Below are 9,082 nucleotides of genomic sequence, written 5' to 3' on the forward strand. Positions count from 1 at the left end.
GGGAAGGAACTCCTGGTCATTCTACCAACGGGGTTATTTCTTGTATGAAGGCTCGACATATGGTCGAGAAGGGGTGTCTAGCCTATTTTGGCTTATATTCGTGATCCCAGTGCAAATGTTCTTTCTATGGACTTAGTACCAGTTGTTCTTCAATTTCCAGAAGTATTTCCTGCATATTTACCGGGGATGCCACCCGACAGAGATATTGACTTTTGTACTGATTTGGCTCCGGGCACTCAGGCCATTTCTATTCCACCATACCATATGGCCCCGTTGGAGATGAAAGAGTTGAAGGAGAAGTTACAAGACTTGATTGATCAGGGATTCATTAGACCTAGTGTCTCACCCTAGGGTGAACCAGTATTGTTTGTGAAGAAGAAAGATGGTTCAATGAGGATGTGTATAGATTATCGGCAGTTGAATAAGGCTACTATCAAGACCAAGTATCCACTTCCAAGAATTTGATGACTTATTCGATCAGCTTCAGGGTGCCAAGGTATTTTCAAAGATCGACTAGGTTTGGTTACCATTAGTTGAAGATTAGGGTATCTGATATCCCTAAGACAGCTTTACGGACTCGGTATGGGCATTACGAATTCCTAGTGATGTCATTTGGGCTGACAAATTCCCAGAAACATTTATGGATTTGATTAATTGGGTGTTCAAGCCCTATCTGGATTCATTTGTGGTTGTATTCATTGATGACATCTTGATTTACTCGAGCATTCGAGAGGAGCATGAGCAACATCTTCAGATTGTGCTTCAGACTTTGAAGAATAATTAGTTATATGACAAATTTTCAAAATGCGAGTTTTGGCTAAACTCAGTTCCCTTTTTGGGGCATGATGTATCGGCAGAAGGCATAAAAGTGGATCCTAAGAATATTGAGCCAGAACTGGTCTAGGCCTATTTCAGTTACAGAGATACGGAGTTTTCTGGGTTTGGCGGGTTATTATTGCCGGTTCATGGAAGGGTTTTCATCTATAGCAAGCCCATTTACCAGACTGACCTAGAAAGGTGTTCCATTCGGATGGTCAGACGAGTGTGAGTTGAGCTTTCATAAGCTCAAGACTGCTTTGACTATGGTGCCAATGTTGATATTACCCACAGGTTCAGGATGTTATACAATATAATGTGATGCATCTCGTGTTGGGCTTGGTGTAGTATTTATGCAAGATCGCGGCAGTTGAAAGTTCACGAGAAGAATTATCATATTCATGATTTAGAATTGGCAGCCATTGTCCATGCTCTGAAGATTTGGAGGCATTACCTTTACGGTATCTCGTGTGAGGTATTCACTGATCATCGTAGCCTACAGTATCTGTTCAGGAAAAGATCTCAATTTGAGGCAGAGAAGATGGTTAGAGTTATTGAAAGACTATGATATCACCATTTTGTATCACCCCGGAAAGGCCAATGTGGTGGCCGATGATTTGAATAGAAATGTTGTGAGTATGGGCAGTCTTGCATATATTCCGGTTGGTGAGAGACTGTTAGCTGCAGATGTTCAGACTTTGGCTAATTAGTTCATGAGGTTAGATGTTTCAAAACCTAATCGTGTTCTAGATTTCACAGTCGCTCAGTCTTCTTTATATGAGCATATCAGAGAGCGACAGTATGATGATCCTCATTTGTTTGTCCTTAAGGACACAGCACGACACGGTGGTACCAAATAGGTTTTTGTGGGGGACGATGGAGTTCTACGTATGCAGGGTCTTATTTGTGTGCCTAATGTTGATGATCTTTGTGGATTAATTCTGGAAGAGGCCCACAGTTCTAGGTATTCTATTCATCCAGGTGCCGCCAAAATGTATCAAAATTTACAGCAACATTATTGGTGGAGGAGAATGAAGAAAGATATAGTTACATATGTAGCTCGGTGTCTAAATTGTTAGCAAGTTAAGTACGAGCATCAGAGACCTAGAGGTTTTCTTCATAAGTTAGAAATTCCTGAGTGGAAGTGGGAGCGTATCACTATGGATTTTGTGGTTGGGCTCCCACGGACTCAGAGAAAGTTCAACGCAATATGGGTCATTGTGGACGGGTTGACCAAGTCAGCACATTTCATTCCAGTAGAAGTTACCTATTCTTTAGAGCGGTTAGCTGAAATTTACATTCTTGAGATTGTCCGCCTTCACGGTGTGCCCGTTTCGTGAGCTGTACATGTGATGACCCAAAATGTCATCTTTAAATTTAATAATTAATTCTGTGTTTTAAGACCTCAAAAAGCACTATTTATCATTACTTGACTTGCGTGTGCAGTCCGTAAAAAGTTTTCGGAAAGTTTTCAGGTGAAAAATGAATTAAAATATGAATTAGAGCTTTAAAACTCAACTGAGTTGACTGTGGTCAATATTTTGAGCAAACAGACACGGATCAGTGTTTTGAAAATTTTTGTAGGTCTGTATCATAATTTGGGACTTAGGCGTATGCCCGGAATCAAATTCCGAGGTCCCTAGCCCGAGATATGGAATTTTGATGAAAAATTAAAAGTTTAAGTTCAAATAGTGACCGGATGTCAAATTATGTGCAAACGACCCCGGAATAGAATTTTGATGATTCCAACAGCTCCGTATGGTGATTTGTGACTTAGGAGCGTGATCGGAATTTTATTTGGAAGTCCATAGTAGAATTAGGCTTGAAATGCCGAAAGTTGAATTTTTGGGAAGTTTGACCGAGGGGTTAACTTTTTGATATCGGGGTCGAAATCCGATTCTGAAATTTTCATAACTCAGTTATGACATTTATGACTTGTGTGCAAAATTTGAAGTCATTCCGAATTGATTTGATGTGTTTCGACACAAGATATAGAATTTGAAAGTTCAGAGTTCATTGATTTTGATTTGAGGTGCGATTCGTCGTTTTGATGTTGTTTGATGTAGTTTGAAGGCTCGACTAAGTTCATATGGTATTTTGGGACATGTTGGAATAATTGGTTAAGGTCCCGAGGGTCTCGGGTGGATTTCGAAGGTAAACGGAATGGATTTTGGACAAATAGTGCTGGAAATTTTTGTTGCAGAAATATCTGTTGCAGAAATTCCATGCGTGGAGCCAACTTTGGAAGCTTATATCTCACAATTCATAAGGAATAAGAAAATGTGAAAAACATGTAAGTTGTAGTCGTATGATTATAGGTTCCAGAAAGTTAAACTATGCATTATTTGGACATTTGTACAGAAAGTTATGACAGATTGAATGAAGGCTGGTAGAGCAGTTTCGCAGGAAATTTCGCCAGAAATTCTGATGCATGCAGCCGACTTTGGGAGCTTATATCTTGCAATGCATAAGGAATCAGAATAATTGCAAAACATGAAAGTTGTAGTCGGTGGATTGTAGTTTCCAGAAAGTTAAACTAGAAAGTTATGTCATTTGGACATTTGTACATAAAGTTATGATCAATTAAAGTAAGACTGGTAGAGCTGTTTCTGGTGGACTTTTAGTGACGAAAAATGGACTTTTAGTGACGGATTGGCAGAAACTTAAGGACCAAAAATGCTCATTTTATTTATTTCGTTTTGGATTTTTGGAGCACGGTTCTTGGGCGATTTTTGGGCGATTTTCACGGGAAAACATTGGGGTAAGTGTTCCTTATCCTATATTGATTATATTTCATGATTCCATACTCATTTACATCATGAATCCGTGAATTTATGGAAGAAAAATCAAGATTTTTGCAATTTTTTTGCAAAATCTTCCAAAAACGAAAATTTAAGATTTGGAGGTCGAGTTGTTATCGGATTTTGGTAAAATTGGTATGGGTGGACTCGTAATTGAATGGGTTGTCGGATTTTATAAGTTTTGCCGGATTTCGAGATGTGGTCCCCACGGGCAAATTTTAAGTTAATTTCGAATATTAATGAAAATACAATATTTTCTTATGAAACTGATTACTATAATTTTTGTTGACTGTATCGAATTAATTATGACTAGATACAAGTCGATCGGAGCCAGAAAATCGAGGAAAAAGCATAATACTTGGTTAAATTGGAGCAAGTCGAGGTAAGTGACTTGTCTAACCTTGTGTGGGGGAAACTTTCCCTAGGATTGGTATTGATGTGATTATTGAAATACGTTGAAAGTCGTTTGCACGAGGTGACGAGTGTGTACACGGACTAAATTGTGAAATATTGTATTTTTAAATTGTGTAGATCACTATTGCTCATTTATTAAATTATTTTATCTTGTTATATTCTTCATCATTGATCTGAGATATATACTTCAAATTTGTTTGTTCTTTTCTTACTAATTGTTTTACCTGTTTAGTTAAAACTTGGTTTCTTTTATTCTGTGCATTATTTGAAGGTTAATTTTCTTTAAATTAAATATTATTAATATGAAGTATTTGATATTTTTAAACTTGATATTGAAGCAACGTAGTAAAGATTTTGAAATATTATTTTCCTAAATTATTTACTCCTGAATATTTTATACTCATTGTGAGGGAGCCATGAGCTCTTTATTGTGGAAAAATATTATTGTTGAATTATTTTGACATGAGCCGTGAGCTCCTTATTATGGAAAAATTTTATTGATGATTTATTTTGGCATGAGCCGTGAGCTCTTTATTGTGGAAAAATATTGTTGTTGAATTATTTTGGCAAGGTAAATTATTTGAGCACTTGAGGTGCAAATTGTGATATATTGTGATATTGATACACATGCCATGGTATAAGGTCTGGGTGTTGAAACACATGCGGTGAGATAAGGGTGGATTGATACGCGTGGCTAGTAGGGGTGACTACTAGAAGTCATGCGGTGTGATAAGGGTGGCTAAAACGCGGGATGCTATTTCGGGAAAAATATTTTCTTTAAATAAATTGTGAAGGCTCCCGCGGTGATATAAGGAAATGAGATATTGTGAATTTATTTATGATTTGGGACTACGAGGCGGTATCTCGGGAGTGCCCTTGTTGATATTGATTTATGGCCATTGTTGCTTTCGATTAATTGTTTTGATTTTCATAAAGTTGAAGGAAATTCTGTTTTGATTCCACGAGATATTATTTGTAATTATTTTATGTCATTAAATGTGACATACTATTTGATTCATTTTCAATGTCATTTTATTTTACTACATTGATAAACATTTTACCATGCCATTATTATATTCCAGTAGGGCCTCACCTGACCTCGTCACTACTCTACCGAGGTTAGGCTTGGCACTTACTGGGTAGCGCTGTGGTGTACTCATACTACGCTTCTGCACATCTTTTTGTACAGATCCAGGTACATTTTACCAGCCTAGACGTCAGTGAGTTACCTGCGCACGGAGACTTCGAGGTATATCTGCCAGCGCCCACAGACTCCGAAGTCCCCTTCTATCATTTTATGTTGCTTCCATATATTTTATTTAGACCTTGACATATAGAGACATTGAGAATAAATTCTTATAAGCTTGTGACTTATTTCTACCGGGTTTTGGGAGTTGAAATTGTTTGAATTGTAGTTTATTTATTTCAGATATTTATTATTATTCCGCATTGATAGGCTTACCTAGTCTTAGAGACTAGGTGCCATCACGACATCCTACAGAGGGAATTTGGGGTCGTGACAAGTTGGTATCAGAGCACTAGGTTCATAGGTGTTATGAGTCACAAGCAGGTTTAGTAGAGTCTTGCGGATCGGTACGGAGACGTCTGTACTTATCTTCGAGAGGCTATGGAACTGTTAGGAAATATTCACTTCTTTGACTCCTTATCGTGCGGCATTGATTTAGCTTGAAACATATATCTTATATTCCTTTGTATCCACTCGTGTATGATATTGCGCACTCGGTATCAGTTGTGCGTCGACGGTTCGTAATGCCGTATATGGACTATGAGGGAGCCAGAGATGCTCAAACATTGCCTCAACGTGTGGTTCCGACTGAAGATGCGGACGTATTGAGAGATCACCTAGTGAATCATGTGGGGTGCAACGGACGTTGGCGTCTGGTTGATTTATACAAGTTGTGAAGGTTATTATTGAGGATCATTGGACGTTGTGACCTATGACTTCGCGCCGAGTGGGGGAGTCCACTACCAATGGGTGGATTGAGGGGTCATGTATTATATCAGTTTTGGCCTGAAATGTATATATGTGGTACTGAAAGGTTCCCTAAAATTTACACATGTTTAAGACTTGAGATTTTGTGGAGGATAAGGTTAGGACTTGCGGTATGTACGCCTCCTTAATAATCCTATACTTCAATATCAAAGGAGTTATAGAAACAACTCTAAATTTGTAGAAAGTCTACTTAGCGTGGACGTCACTGTTGTGGATTTTGGGGTACTTCGGAGGAAGTACACTTGTTGAGGAGAGTCTGGACTATGTGGTTCGTGATAAGATTTGTCTGTATGGAGCTCTACTTTTGTTATCATTGTGTATAAATAGGGGTAAGGGTTACCCCAAAGAAGAGTCGAAGAGTATGTTAAGAAATAGGTCTGCTCAACAGTGTTAAGTCAGCATAACAAAAGAAGAAATTTGCCTTGGGAGAGATAATTCACCACCGGTGTTTGTGGTAAGCCTATGAAGAGGGTAGACCAGCCAATGCAACACCGCCCACTTGGCTTAGTTCTCAGAAACAATTTTGAAAGAGTTTGTTTCCCGTACTCTGCATAATGCGTAGCGCATAGGGTTTGAACGGTTGCGTCATGTCACCATTGACGATGTTAGAATATGCCATCAAGTTTAATAAGTTAGCCCGTCATACTCCTACTTTGCTTCCTACAGCCAGAGGGAGAGTCCAAAGACTCATTAAAGGACTCAATTATGATCGTAAAATTTTGTATGACTCGGGAGCTACAAGCTGATACTTCATTTCTGCTAGTTATATAAATTACCAAGATATTAGAATGTGTTCGGGGTGAGGAAAAAGGAAACTAAGGAGACCAAGACGTCTCGAGGTTCTGGGGGATTCAGTGGATTCTACTCTGCAAGTACAAATCATTATGGCGAGGGCTTGGGCAGTCGGCCAGCCCAGTCCGCACATCGAATTACTCGGGGTGCTCTAGTAAGTTCTTTTAATGCACCACCGACATGAGTTCCTACAATGGTTATTCCAGTTATCTGGCACAAACTCAATATGAGCAGCCTAACCCGCAAAAGGGTTATTATGAATACGGTGATACTGGAACATCAGGAGAAAAATTTCCCAAACTTGGGAGAGACTTATTTCATTAAATCACTCATGCTACGTGCCCCATTGCAGTTACTACACCACCTACACGACCAGTTAGGGGTGGAGGACAGACGGGTAAAAGGCGTCCTAGAGGTGAAGACCCAGCCATTGATGTATTTCTTTTATGGTATGGCGGAGGTCGCTACATCAGTTGATGTTGTTACAGGTACGACTTTGATATAATATAAAGGAATGATTTCCTTAAGTTGATTTGGTTCTCAATATCGAAACGAGTCTTCCTATTGTGCTCCACTTATGAGTGAGCTTCATAATTCTATAATTTACTTATGTGTTTACCCCTGTTGGGAGATTTTATGGAGATAACTACACCTATCATTTCGTGTTGGTCACTAATAAGAGCTGCGAGGCTAAATGTGGCTTTTTGTTACTCATTTCGGTAAATTTTGATGTAAATTCTGAATAATTAATTGCAAATTATGAATTATATGCCCTACCGGTGTGGGGTTCATTATGTGTTGTGATTTGGTGTAACCGAAATTATTTAAAAGGATAAAATAGAAATTTGCAATTGGCATGATGTGCATATTACTTGTGATTCAGAACTGAGGACGAGATCCTCACATTTTTATATAAATTGATATGTTTAAACCGGGCTACGAGCTGCGGTGGAAGTTATAAAAGGACGAGATCCTTGTGAGGAAAATTCTTGTGTTTAAGTTCTCCCTTGTGAAATTAAATTTGTACTATAGTACTAATAGGGAGTCATGCCTATTAGGCTTATTTGAAAATTCTTATATGAAATTCTCTGTGCATAGTTGTCAAATTCGTGTGGTAATTATTAATTTTTAACCTACGAGGTAGGTGCCCGCCTAGGTGGCGTTAAAAGTGACTCGTTAATTTGGGTAAATAATTTTGAGGTCTTCATGCCTCGTGTCTCGTTATCAGTATTGTGAAAGTTTGAAATGAGATTTTCGTTAACATGAAGTTAATTGATGATTCGGTAATTGATTATGAACAACTATTAAGACCAGATTGACCCAGAAAGGTGCTCCATTCAGATAGACCGAGGAATGTGAGTAAAGCTTCCAAAAGCTCAAGACGGCTTTGACTACAGCCCCAGTATTGGTATTACCTATAGGTACAGGATCTTATACTGTGTATTGTGACGCGTCGCGTATTGGTCTCGGTGCAGTGTTGATGCAAGACGGTAGGGTGATTGCTTACGCGTCCAGACAGTTAAAAGTGCATGAAAAGAATTAACCTAGAGTTAGCAGCCATTGTTCATGCCTTAAAAATTTGGCGGCATTATTTGTACGGTGTCCATTGTGAAATCTACACTGATCACCGGAGTCTACAACATCTGTTTAAATAGAAGGATCTTAATTTGCGGCAGCGGAGATGGTTAGAGTTTCTTAAGGATTATGATATCACCATTCTCTATCATCCGGGGAAGGCCAATGTGGTGGCCGATGCCTTGAGTCGTAAGGAGGAGAGTTTGGGTAGCTTAGCACATTTACCGGTAGCAGAGAGGCCTTTAGCCATGGATGTTCAGGCCTTAGCCAACCAGTTTGTTAGATTGGATGTTTCTGAGCCGAGTCGGATTTTGGCTTGCGTGGTTTTTCAGTCTTCACTTTATGATCGTATCAGGGAACGTCAGTATGATGACCCCCATCTGCTTGTCCTTAAGGACACAGTTCAGCACGGCGATACCAAGGAAGTCACTATTGGAGATGAAGATATATTACGGATGCAGGGTAGGCTATGTGTGCCTAATGTAGATGGTTTTCGTGAATTGATTCTCCAGGAGGCTGATAATTCACGGTACTCCATATATCCGGGTGCTGCGAAGATGTAGCAGCACTTGAGGCAATATTATTGGTTGAGGAAGATAAAGAAAGACATAGTGGAGTATGTAGCTCGGTGTCTAAATTGTCAACAAGTGAAATATGAGCATCAACGACC

Source organism: Nicotiana tabacum, chromosome 15 (assembly GCF_000715075.1).
Source record: "Nicotiana tabacum cultivar K326 chromosome 15, ASM71507v2, whole genome shotgun sequence".
NCBI lineage: Eukaryota > Viridiplantae > Streptophyta > Magnoliopsida > Solanales > Solanaceae > Nicotiana > Nicotiana tabacum.